This window comes from Dicentrarchus labrax, unplaced genomic scaffold (genome assembly GCF_905237075.1).
Source record: "Dicentrarchus labrax unplaced genomic scaffold, dlabrax2021, whole genome shotgun sequence".
NCBI classification, from domain to species: domain Eukaryota; kingdom Metazoa; phylum Chordata; class Actinopteri; family Moronidae; genus Dicentrarchus; species Dicentrarchus labrax.
In genome coordinates this window covers 2,371,670-2,385,035 of record NW_026136708.1, presented here as the reverse complement: position 1 = coordinate 2,385,035, position 13,366 = coordinate 2,371,670, and the positions used below count along the sequence as shown (strand labels likewise).

Genomic DNA, 13,366 nt, shown 5'->3' with positions numbered 1-13,366 from the left:
GGTTGACTAATCCATTGAATAAATACATGATAAAAACAAGGTACTTCATCACACTAAAATCAAGAGATACAACTTCAATTCCTGCTGCAGTTTATTCAATCTCTAATTACAGCAACCAATAACTCTTTTAATGGACATACTGTATATATGGCATATGATTATTATAGTATGACAGACTTGGAAAAAGAAAATCAGAACCACCGTTATAACGGTGGGTCCATGCCATGTCCATGTGGTTGGAGAAAGTGGTTACAAGATGATAAACAAGACTCAAAAAAAGAAAATAAACAAACATTTTACAAGATTCTTTGCTTCTTTATTATAAAATACTGGATATGTCTCTTTCTTAATAAAACAATCTGAGGAGAGAACGTCACTTTCTCAGATGAAGGCCAAGGGGTGGCACGCAGGCACGGCTTCCATCAAAAGGTTATAAGCTGAGAAGGTTGGGAGAGGTTAAAGAAAAGTCTATTGGCAGAAATGGAATATAATATTCATAGGTATGTTTTCATTAGGTATAATCACCTGAGTATTGAAATTGTTGTGTTTCTGTTACCTGAGAATGAGCCCTTTATTTCTTCATATGCCTTGCCTTCTACGGAGTCCGCCATATTGAACCACCATGTTTCATGGGAGTTGCAATCTGCAACTTCACTGCTTCAAAGTACTAAATCCTACACACTGGTCCTTAATATAAATCTTACCTTATTATACGATGTTGGACGATATCCTGTCCCAGAAATATTCTTAGTAAACAATATTATTGTTTTTCTTAGAACACATTAAGCTACTGACATAATGATAATATATTAGCATAACAATGCAAAGTAAGGGGTCATATTTGAGCTTGACCACATATCTATAAAGGGAGAGTAAAAGGAGATAGTTTTATAAAAAGATGGGCAATAAAAGCCCAATATACAATCAATAAAAGAGGACTTGAACACAACAATTGATCCTCAAATTAGCTACAAATCTTGGGAAACACAGCAATGACACCCTGACTTAAAGAACCTTGACTATCTACAACCAGTGTTTTAGTCTGTCTGTTCTGGGCTACTGTAGAAACATGGCGGTTCATGGCTGCCTCTGTGCAACAGGACACATTCCCTCTGTAGACATACAACGATCAGCCATAATTAGTCGGTGTATAAATGGCTCAGTCTAAAGGTAACAAGACTTCATTACACACTATTGAAAATATACCAATGAATATGATATTCCCTCTCTGTCAGTAGATCCCCTATACATACTGAACCTTTTAGTAGGACTTTGGACAGACCCAACAATCCTTAAATAAAAGCCCAATATTAAATCAATAAAAGAGGACTTGAACACAACAATTGATCCTCAAATTAGCTATGAATCTTGGGAACAACAGCAATGAGTGCCTGAATTAAGACCTGTACAGTAGCTATGTTTTTTAAATTGCAGTCTGATTTTCCATTTTTCACAGGGGAAACGCATGCACTGTCCAACCCTGATCATAATAAAAATTCAGATGAGCTGCAGTTGTAATTCCAGCTCTGGCTTTTGGGGTTATTTACCGAACATGTGACGGAGCACACTGAAGACCGAGCGCTGAGACAATGAAGGCCAAGGTCTGGCGTGCCAGCGTGACGACACTGCAAGGATGAGCAATCATCTCTTTGGTCAGCATCTCGCAGCTGCATCAGCAATGCAGAGGAATAAATGACGCTGCACAGTCAGAGCGTGCAGCGTAACACAGAGGGCAGACAGGTAGCGGGGTTCAGGAGACTGTGCACTGCAGTGGCAAGTGGCTATAACAGAACCTCTGGGCCGGGAGTCTGAAGATGAAAGCTCAAAGCTGGAATTGTACATATAGACAGACAGACAGACAGACAGACAGACAGACAGACAGACAGACACTCTCTTGCACTGCGCGCTGTGTGGAAATCTAAAGCAAAATCAGAGACAGCATACAGTAAGATCGCATTGATATTCATAGAAACCATAAACATAATAGCTTCTTTGCAATGCAGATTTTCTAACAGCATCACCACGCGCAGCACAGGGAGGCTTTGTTGGGACAATATCGCCTTTGTAACTCACACATAACATTAGACACAGCTGGAAAATTCACAGCAAGTTAATTATGTATGAAAACTCTCTGGGCCATCCACATACGTACAGAAAGCACTTTTGTTTTCGCCTCGAAATACAAACACTTGTCATCAGTCCGCCTGTCACCATGGTAAACATATCATTAATAAATAATAAGGCATCGTGAGATGCATTGTCCTCTTCGCCCGTTGTTTGAGCGGGTAGAACAACGCCCACATGATTGCTGCTTGTGTCTGGCAGGGAGAGAGCCTTAAGGTGCTCAAATGTTCACTGTGAGAACCACTGTGCTCTTAAAGATCACCAAGACCTGATCCCAAATATAACATTTTTTATTCTCTCACCACATATATAGAGACCAGGTGGCCATTTAAAGATTAACAACTGAATTGAGATCATTAAAGGATCCCCTCCACTCAAAAATGTGTACAGTTCGTCACTACAGAGGTGTTTTCACATTGTTCTGCTGAAGGCTGAGAGGTCTGTTCACTACACAGATTAATATGCAAATGCATCCGGCAAAGAAACCTGAAACCTCCAGCGCAGAGCAAGCACTAGCATAGTGAAAGTTCTGACAGGAAACATGTAGAGTTTGCACTTTTTGGAGGCAAAGGTGACCCTGAAACTTCCCTCCGCTATCTGCTACGCAAAAACATTGTGACAATGTGAACACTGTAACATTGCTGCAGATATTACATGTTTCACAACCACTAAGGCAGTGTCAGCCACTACACCTACAAGCTAACAACCAACATAGATAAAATATGCCAACACTTAACATTCTGATACATCTGCTAGTTGCCAATTTTGGTGCACGACAGACTCCTCATCTGAGTCTGGGTCTGACTGAGGCTCAAACATGTAGGCTCGGGCATTCATAGAGCCAGAATTTCTCAGTGGAGGGAGAAAGAGTAGAATCCAGCACCTTGTTGTTAGGACTGCACCTCTACCAGTATCGGGTATCATCATAAAACTACTCCGATACCACTTTAGGACAATGGACAGTGAGAGAACCAACTTTTACAACAACATAAGCAACATCTTAGTGAGGAACATCCTGTTTCAAAGTCAGTGTTAGAACTGTAATGGTATTATTAAGTATTAATATCAGTACTCGGTACTGGCAAGTGCCAAAATATAGTCACTGAAGAAAGTGGTATTGGTGCATCCCTATTTAGGTTTTTTAAAAGCTTATAAGGGAAAAACTATGTTAACCAAAATAGTAATCAAAGTGTTTTTACATACTTTACTTTTACATTAACAATTCATATCTTTATGTGTGTTATCACCCATTCTGTTTTCTTGTGATTAGGTTACAGATTTCTGCATTTACCAAATTAAACATCCAGGATCTTCATGAAGTGACAAGAATATGTCCGTAGACTTAAGTGTCAAAAACTGTTGCTTGGTCGATTTCATCTTTGCATATTCTTTTATTAGATTAAAAAAAAAAATTTCATTTTGGACTATTTAAAATTTCTCATACTGCCAGTTGCGTTTGGACAATAATTAACATTTGATACAGGGTCTCTGCAGGTTTCAACAGGTTAAATTTAAGACCCTTTAAGACCATTATGAATGCAATATAAGTAATGTTAACTTCATTAATCCAACACATTTTAAAGACCTGACAAAATCATATTTAAGACTTTTTAAAGGCCTCAAATTCAGATTATTGAATGAAGTTTTATACACACTGTTGTTATCAGTACCAAGCAACACCAGTGTGTTTGTCAAGTGAGAGACAAAATGCTGTCATGTGTTTTTCTCAATTCTTCAAACGCAGAGAAGCAGCCATTGAAGGAAGCTTTGCTTTTTATGCACTATCAGTAATACATCTGAAAACCTGCAAGCTGTGGCTGCATGGAATGCTTATCTACTGAAGCTCCTGTCAGTGGGGTACATCTGCCTCTATGAATGTTACTGCTGAACATCAATGTAAAGCCAGTCGAAAATGAATGCTCGTAAGGAGCTTATAGGGACTTTGTTTACCATTGATGCTTCTCTGCTGTCAAACTGCAGCCCTCCACTGCCAGTACAGTAAGTCAGCATGAATATACACAACACCAAAGCCTGTGTGTGCACAGGCTCAACTTTCTTACCCACCTGTGTTTTCAGAGGTTTTATCCCATGTATATGGTGCTGGTTAACTCTAGATTTGAACCGGATGAAGGATTTTAGTCATTGGACGTCTGGATCTTAAGTTATCAGAGAAACAAGCTGAGCTAACGTTAGCAGCAGCTCGGCTCGCAGCCCCTCCGGGACGTCTGTCCAACAGTGTGGGAGAAACAGGGATTTTTAAGGTGGAACTGCTTTATTCAGCAGGTCCCTTTTAGTATCATCCTAACCCTAAGCCTTTCTGACAAAGTTAATAATTTACTACTCTTTGTACAGGTTTCATCCCTTCATCAACAAATTTGTTTTGGCGAGGAGGAGACGTCTGTGGATAATTGGTAGACTGCAATGACGGCTAAGAACAACATCCCACAAGACCCCCAAGCGTCAGAAATTAGGTATGGTACGCTTAATCTTGATTCATCTCCATCACAGCTGAAACAAATAGTACAATAATCAACATATTCATCCACAACTATTTCAAACGATCAATGAGTGATTTATAAAGTCTGGCCCCCGCTTTCAAATCTGAGGATCTGCTACTTTTCTTTGTTTAATACACTGTAAATGAAAGAATGTGAGACATCATCGCCTTCTGCCGTTTCATCGGCTAAATGTCTCACTGATTAATCAAAAGCATAATCGACATGGGGTGCACGGTAGCTCACCTGGTAGAGCATGTGCCCCATGCAGGCAGGGTCTTTGCTGCAGCGGCGCGGGTTCGATTTCAACTTGCAGCCCTTTGCTGCACGTCGCCCCCCCCTCTCTATGAAGGTGCCATGTTAATCCTTGCAGCAGGACAAATAGAATACTTAGAGAGAAGTCTTAGATAGCATAATGCATGGAGTCGGTAAGCTCTCCCTGCTGCTCCCAGCTGCTCCTCCAACCATCACATGATGCCTTGAATCTCTGGCTAGCTTCTCAGACACCCGCATATGGAGGAAACCTGTTACAGGAACCTACCATTGCCATTCCTCTGCTTCAACAGCAGTATAAACTTTGGGTTTGGGTGGTGGCTGGCAGAATTAAAGGATTTCTGCTCCATTTATTCAGTGGGAAGGTTTTAAATATAGACCGAGGCGCTCCAGTGGACTATTGAACCTCTGAATAAAGGCTAAATGGACTTGAGAGCTAAATGGAATTGGAGAGATTAAGAAAAAAAAAGAGGAAGATTAAAATGGAAAATGTTGAGCAGGATATGAGAGAAAGCCACGCTCGCTGGAGCTCTCATGCCTCGTCTGCGCTCCAGATGTAAATGAGCGACCGTGATTCTTTTTCAGAGGAAATGAAGCCACACTTGACGACCAGCGACTGACTGTGCACATTCGGAGCCAACGCACACGTAAGCAAACACAAAGACGAGAGCTGTGGCAGGTGGAAGTGTGGGGCTGATGGGGGATTGTGCGTGATGCTATCTGCGTGATAGGATCTGGATTACTGCAGCTCCTTGAAGCAAGACAAACAACTCCTGCTAATTGAATTCCTTTGAAGAAACACCCTAAGACGGACATCTCTATGGGCCCCGTTTTGACAAGCTTTCATGCGAGTGTATCGCTTTCACACATCATTTCCTCCCTTGATATCACTGCAACAATGACCCAACGGCATGCAGAAACATTCCTATTTTATAACGAACCTCTGGGTTTTTTAATGAGCAGAGTGAAAGGAAAACTAGCAGTTGTGATATGGAGACAGTGGAGGGATTGCAGGCGTTTAGGGGCGATCATATGATCTGCTCTCACATGTCAGCGTACGTCCCCACCGGCTCTGTCACAGGCCGCATTCATCCGTAGTTCAACATTTACTCATCTGCAACAATAACTTCATTTCAGCCCGAGAGTACGTCACGGCTCAGCCACCAAACTGCAGGGAGAGAGAGACACATCTCATCCCTCTCCACTGGAAGCGTGACACAAAGGACAACATTGTTGTGGTGTCTCTCTGACCTCTGAGGTTCTGGTGTGACGCTGAGCGCCGAGGAGCGGCTGACTGTACTCGCAGTCCCAAACGCATGAGCCGGGGGCCATCTGACCCAGCGCAAGCTCCATGTGATGACATCAACTCCTGAACTGGCCCCTCCCCGCAGAGGAGAGGGCTTTTTCCCCCCTCAACTTTAGCTAATGAGACTGGGTGGGGGCGACATTTAATCATTTATGTGAAAACACTAAAATCAGCTGGGTTTGATTTAATAAGCAGCAGGCTCTTTTCTTTAACTGAGACTGAGCTTTCCATCCAGAGACTCATACTGGAAATCTGTACATACTGCACATAGACCTTATCCATGAAGAGACACAGGATTTCAGTAACATAATACAGTTTCATTCTAGCATTCTTTGCCCTGCATACTTGTGCACTACTTCTAGCTTAGTACTAACCAGAACAACCAGGGCGGCTGTGGCTCAGAGGCAGAGCGGGTCGTTTCTAAATCGGAAGGTTGTGGGTTCGATCCCCAGCCCCTGGTGCCACATGTCGAAGTATCCTTGAGCAAGATAACAAAAGATAGAAAAAGAAGATACATTTGTGCCATGCATGTGTGAATGTGTATGAATGTTAGTTTCTGTTCATCTGTGTGTGAAAGGGTGAATGTGGCATGTAGTGTAAAAGCGCTTTGGGTGGTCGGAAGACTAGAAAGGTGCTATACTAGTACAGGTCCATTTACATCATAAATAGTTTGCAGTATTCAGTTAACTTGAACAAAAATGCTGCGCTGTATGATTGTTGTCCCCTTGTTATTTCTAAGTATGTATACATCTATTTTCATCCTCTTGCCTGTACATAGTAACGTTACTTTGCAACCACATCAGGGCTGCAACAAACTATTGTTTTGATGTCAGAAAATGCATTTCCAAAACCAAAGGAGATGTCCTCAAATATCTTGTTTTTTTCCACAACCCAAAGATAATTTCACATTTGAGTAACTGAAATCAAGAAATTTGGAAAAAGTCTCCAAAAGATTGGTCAATTATCAAATAGTTTGTGATTAACTAAATAATTAACAAATATATGAATAATCAAGTCATTGATGCAGCTCTAGTTATAGTACTAAAAGCTGCACAGTTCAACTCTATGTCTAGGTCTATGTTTTACGTTTAAAATGACTTAATAAAACTAGTGTGATCTGATCATAAGAACACACCTTAAAATGAGAAAATAGCTCACAATTAATTTAATGGATAACTAATCAATTAATCGGCTAACCTCTAGTGAGCCTCTAGTCCTGAATAGTGCTAAAATGATTAGTTGATTATTGGACAATCAAGCTATTTGAAGACATATTTCTATTCTATTTTTGATATTTTATAGACAACTATTTGTTGACAAATATCAGTAGATTCATTGATACTGATGAAACTAATCATTAATTGCAGCATTAAGCCTGAAGTCAAATGTGATCCACCTCAAACCCTCCAGTGTCTCTTTGAAGGCAAACAAAATGTTCCCAGCATGCTTGTTTACTGCTGGGAAAGTGTGTAATTCTTAAGTGACAGAGATTAGAGGTTACACACAGTTGCAGCATGATGAGGATCAGAGCTTCACCGTGACTGCTGCCAGCTCTGTGCACTGGCCACTACACAGGGAACGGGTCCAAACCTGTGCTCCTGCTGCACAGTGTACACCCACAGTAAACAAAGTGACATTAGCAATGATGTGAGCACGCTTCACACCTGCACTTCCCAGTAGTAATATGGCCCTTTCTCAAACAGATCGCAGTACAGTGGTACAGTACACCCCAGCAGCATGAATCAAAGCTTCATAAAGGGATGAATGGGGGTCACACTGACTGAGTCTGAGCTAATTCCAAGAGCAGGTGTTGTTATCCAGGTTGAGTCGAGATGTGGTCTAAAGTGGGTCAATGGCAAGTTTTAAACAAGAAATCACTTCAGTAGCAAATACCTGGACCAAGACTGCACAAACCTACAAATCTGTTACTACCATCACATCTGGATTCAGATCTACACCAAAATGCACACAGAGACAGATATACACTGCTAAATCAGACCCCCTTAAAATGGTCACAAGATGAGAAAAAGGATGAAACAGTGGAAGAAAAAATAAATAAAAATATCACTCAAATGTTTTGCTTTCCTCTTGTAAAAAAAAACTCAAATATCACAGCTAATTATACAGTTTCTGTGGGTTTCAACAGATTGAATGTAAAGACCTTTTAAGGCCATTATGAATGCAATTGAAGACGTATTTCACAACCAAATCGGCTAAAAAGTACGAAGGATGTGAAGAGAAACCGCTCAGACCTGTCACAATCATATTTAAACGACATTCAGATTGGACTTTAGACTTTTTGAGACCCCACTGACAACCTGTACACAGCTAAATATGATATTTAGAACAATGGACCTTTGAAAAGTACAGGACATCTGGGCTGGGGCCTCAGAGCTCCAGGGCCCCCCAAAAAGCTCCAGTTATACTACTGTATGCACTTCTTTCTGGTTATTTCATTGAAAATATGAAAATAAAGCTGCAGTAGGTCACTTTTATAAAAAATAACTGTCATATTTTCTGAAATGTTCAGTGACAGTAGGACATGAGACAGATAATCTGTGTTTTTGGCCTGAATGAAAACAACCAGTCAGAACTGGGAATGGTAGCTGGTTGTTGAGTTTCAGCCCCAGTTCGCTTTGGGTTGGTGGCTTGAATATAGTAAGTTGTTGAGTTTCATTCTTAGGGACCTAAAGTGTTGGTATTTGACAACCTGGGGGTGAGGCTCAACAATAAACTCTTTCTCGGCTCTGATTGGTTGCTTTTGTTCAGGCCTGGTGGGTTCTTGTAAATGCCACTAGGAACACTAGGAGGAGCCAGAGGCTTTGTCAAATATGACAGTTATTTTTATAAAAGTTACCTATTTCAGCTTTAATCTACAATATCAGCTGACATGTTCAGGGCCTTGAAGGGGGGCCTGCTCTGTTTCATAATCCTAAGGGCCTGTCTTGCAGAGTGTCAAAGTCTAGTTACAAGCTTTTTATTATTACAGTTTTGTGCTTACTAGCTGTATATTCCTACATTCATTTTGGTTTTGTTTGCATAGAGGGAAGAAGAAATTGGGATCTAATGAGGACCCATCTGATCATTTTTGCCCCAAGGCATTTTATTCTGGTCATAATTTAGTAATCACCCATAACATAAAAAACAACTGCAAACTGAAGTACATTTTTTGGGACTACTCATCAAAATAAGAGCAACTTGTACATGCTTACACATCTACTAGTGTGTTAGATTTCCTGTGTTCTACTGTCCTAACTTCCTCACCTCTGTGTGATAACCTGCTGCCAGCACAAAGTATCTGCCTGTCAGTCAGTGGCGGGGTGAACGCGATCATGAACACGGTGCTTTGGCAGCATTTCACCATACCATAAGAGGATGAGTAGCTGTTTAAAGCCATCTGTCTAACGTGGCCTAACAAAAGGAACATTTTATCAGGGATACCTACTATTCATGCCTCATCCTATTGTACAGCGCCAGGAATAAAAAAAAAGGAGCAGCCCATAACTCATAACTCATCCTGACAAGAGCAGTGTTTTTCTGCAAAAAGCCACGAGTCAGACGGGGACGTCTGCTATACAGAACTTCACTGCAAAAATGTCACATTTAACACAAGCATGGAAGTAAGGATTTTCTTATTTAATATCTGTGATTTTCCAGTCTGGTAGGAGTAATGTGGACTTCCAGCAGTCATCAAATGATTAGGATTCCTAAAAGCCAGATCTGCACTCACACACTGGTTCCTGTGCTTGGTTTCCTAGACTACTACCTCTCAGAGATTCTCCTGGCCACCTGGGGACAGACCCATCCTCAAAGCCTTACAATATACGGTGCTTCCATACACTGCACCTGCAGCATCCTGAACTCAGCAGGCCATAACGTCACATAGTTGTAAAACAGCAGCTTTGTCTTCTTGGTGCAGAAATCTTACACTTGGTGGAGTAAGGCGAGCTGCCTGCCAGCTGCTGGCACTGCTCAAAACCCTAGGAAGCCGGCTTTCTGAAAATAGGGATAACAGTACTTCTGCAGCAAAAAGAAAGCAGTGGAAATTAGAACTCCACATCACATCGTATCACTTCCAGTTTCTGTGGTTTTCTCTCAGAACCACCTAAAATACATTCATTACAAGTGGCACGCACGCGTGTTGTAAATAGCGGCTGCTTAATTAAGAAGCAGTTCTTAGGAGAGGAAATGCTGACGTAAGAGAGAAGCTACTGGGCGCCTAATGGCAGCGGCAGATGATATCATCAGTTACACTCATTCTGCAAGCACAACGTGTGGAACTAATGGGCCTGGTCAGGTTTAATGGGCCGACGGGGTGGATGGAGGGACGCCCGTCATTGTTTTGGAAAGGTGATAGAGGTGATGAGAGCAATTAACCCCAATTACGAAAGGAAAGGAAAGGAGGGAGAACACGAGGAGGAGGAGGAGGCTCGTCCCCAGACCACAATTTTAAACTTTGATACAATACTAGCATGCAAAAAGCAATACCCAATACCACAGCAAATGGAGAAAAAAAAGTCCCACACAAAATAGAGCTGCACAGTGTTGGTAGAGAGACAGCCACTGAACACAATGAGGACGAGTTGATTTCCTTTCCCACTGTCTTATCTGTACAGCAACGGGTTTTAATCTGAGTGTAGATGTGGTTTTTTTTGTAGCTTCGGCACTTTAATACTATCAAATTAAAGTATTGCATCGTTTTAAATGTGTGGTGTCAAAGACGTATTCACCCATTATCACTTTTGACAACCTTACAGCACAGTGCAATACATCGGGCTTGTGGAGAAGAACACAGAGTGGGGAATACAAGTGTTAAACAACATGTCATGCTCCAGAAATCACAAGCAAACATCAAGAGGGAAACAACAGCTTGGGTAGACAGTATTAAAGTGACAGCAACACACTCCACCTGCACCATACACTTTATATGGAGGAATGCAACCTGGTCCTCAAAGTTATCTGAGCACTACGGGTTCCTTACTGCATGCACAGGAGCCTAAATGCATCCCAGATAGAAGAGAGCCACTGTCAGTCATTTGAGGTTGTGTCCTTCATCTGACTCCACTAAGCGTCGATAGGAGATGCTGATGATGAGGATGGGAGAAAGTGGAGGGAGGGAGGGAGGGAGGGCATGGTAAACAACCGAGCAGAGGATCAAAAAAACCAATGCGCCAAGATACTTGGAGGGCTAAAAGCCTCCTGTGTGACCACAAACAGCGTATGTTCCTGCCCCTGACCGTGGATAACCTACTTGTCTAATGAGCTCCGGCTGCTGTTTCTTCATTCCACTTCCACGGGCTGGATGTACGCGGCTGTGGGGCTGTTTAACTGAATACACAGAGGCAGTAAAAGCAGCCGACGCCTCACCCAGACAGCCTTTCTACACGGAGGAGGTGGAGAAAGATGCAGCTAGCTAACGGCTACTAGCAACGCACCTTTTACGTCCAAGAAATGTCAATAATAGTAATACACCGGGGGGGGGAATCAAAGTAATTCATTCGGCTTTGGAGAAACATGCGGACTGAATGATGAGTGAAAGGGGAAACAAATGTCTCTTACCAGTTCAAACGCGTCTAATAGTCCGCAGCAGTGTATTCCATTGTCGTTATGAAGGAATTATTAGACAGTGGTAGAGACTGCTGCTGCTGCTGCTGCCGCTGCGGTGGCCCTGATGTCGCCCTGCTGCTCGTCGTAGCCGCTGCGTGTGATGGCGTTAGCTCTGCAGGGCCACAATGAAACTGCTGCTGCCTTCACGGGCCGTCGGAACTACTGGAATGAGAGCCCGCGATTTGATTTGACAAGACTCAACCAAGGGACGTATGCTACAGAGAGGAATAGCACAGGACGTAGGAGCAGCTGGGGAAGTGTGTGGTTTTCGCAGTCGACTAGAGAACGCAATAGCTATTAAAAACTGTTTATTGGAATCTTTGTTTGACTTTGTTTAAATTGCAACCAATATTATTGTGTTGCCCTATACATTTATTGACTCTAGTTAGTACTGATATACAGCTTTTGTGTGTTTCTTAAAAAAAAACAACAACTGCTAACGCCTTTTAAAACTTTTGTTACTTTCTTGCTTTTATTTTTATAAATGGAAAAAAATCGGTGTATTGACAACCCAAATTTCAGAGGTTTGTGAAGGTAGCATAACGGGCCCGTCCGTTGACTGACAGGACGCTCGTCCAATCAAAGAACAGCAAAGGGTGGGCGGTGGGTGGAAGGGGTTACTGTGTATGTGTATAAACAGATTTCTAAGATTGAGATGTCTATTCAAACTATGAGAACGTTCAGGAGGATTTTATAGAGATACCACAGCAAAAACTAAACAGGTGGCGGACTTTGACTAGCTTTTAAAAGCGCAATAACATAGGGGATAAAAGTTATTAATAGAAATATAAGATACCGCCTAAGCTATCTAAAAAAATCAGTTTTGACATCTGATGGTTACATTTCTGTGTGTGTGAATGGATTTGGTGAAATAGATGGAAGATGAGCTGCTGTTTTTCTGTTAACCTATGCCTCTAATGAAGTGATAAACAGCTGTATGAGCGTCAGTGTCTCTTCTGTTTTCTACTTAACGCTGGAGCGCCATCTTCTGTCTGCACATAGAACAGCACGTTAGTCCAATAAGGTCTGCTCAACTTCACAAGCAGCTGGAGGAAACGTCGCAACAAATAACACGTTTTTAAGAATTCAATCTTGTTCATCAGTGTCCCTTTTTTGTTGTTATTGTTGCTGAAACTAAAATGTGGTCTCTGGAATCTGATGCATTACACTGCTATGCATCAGATTTCAGGGGGTCTTCAATGTTAGAATGTAGAGACTCTTACCATTCCACCCACAACTCAATAAACAGGATTGATCATCCTGGCTTAAATAGCCACTAAGTGTATTTGTTTAGGTTTCAGTGGGGTGTTTTATTGTCATATTGTAGTTTAAATGCTGTTTTAGAGTTTTTTTTTTACATTGCTAAATTTGGCAGAAATTCTCCATCAATAAAATTCCATTCCAAATCCATATAATTGATGTCAAACCGTGGTAACTATAAGCTGAGTCCATTGGCACAGGATCTCTCACAGCCTTTGTCCTGCCTGCAGACGGTTGGAGCAGAGCTGCAGTGACACTACAGGACTGTGGGGGGGTGCAGTGGTCCCTGCTGGATCCTCTG

The 13,366-nt window shown here is 41.8% G+C and overlaps 1 protein-coding gene across 5 annotated transcripts in view; it reads right to left on the bottom strand.

Moving 5' to 3' along the window:
* The window catches only part of fynb (FYN proto-oncogene, Src family tyrosine kinase b), an 81,603-nt gene extending 69,631 nt beyond the window's left edge, over positions 1-11,972 (bottom strand). For 2 of the 5 annotated variants that reach the window (XM_051409916.1, XM_051409917.1), the window contains exon 1: positions 11,758-11,972. The gene's annotated coding sequence lies outside the window, so the exon portion shown is untranslated. The remainder of the gene's footprint in view (positions 1-11,757) is intronic. The other 3 variants (XM_051409921.1, XM_051409915.1, XM_051409920.1) reach the window with 2 other exon arrangements.
* Between the last annotated feature and the right edge of the window lie 1,394 nt (positions 11,973-13,366).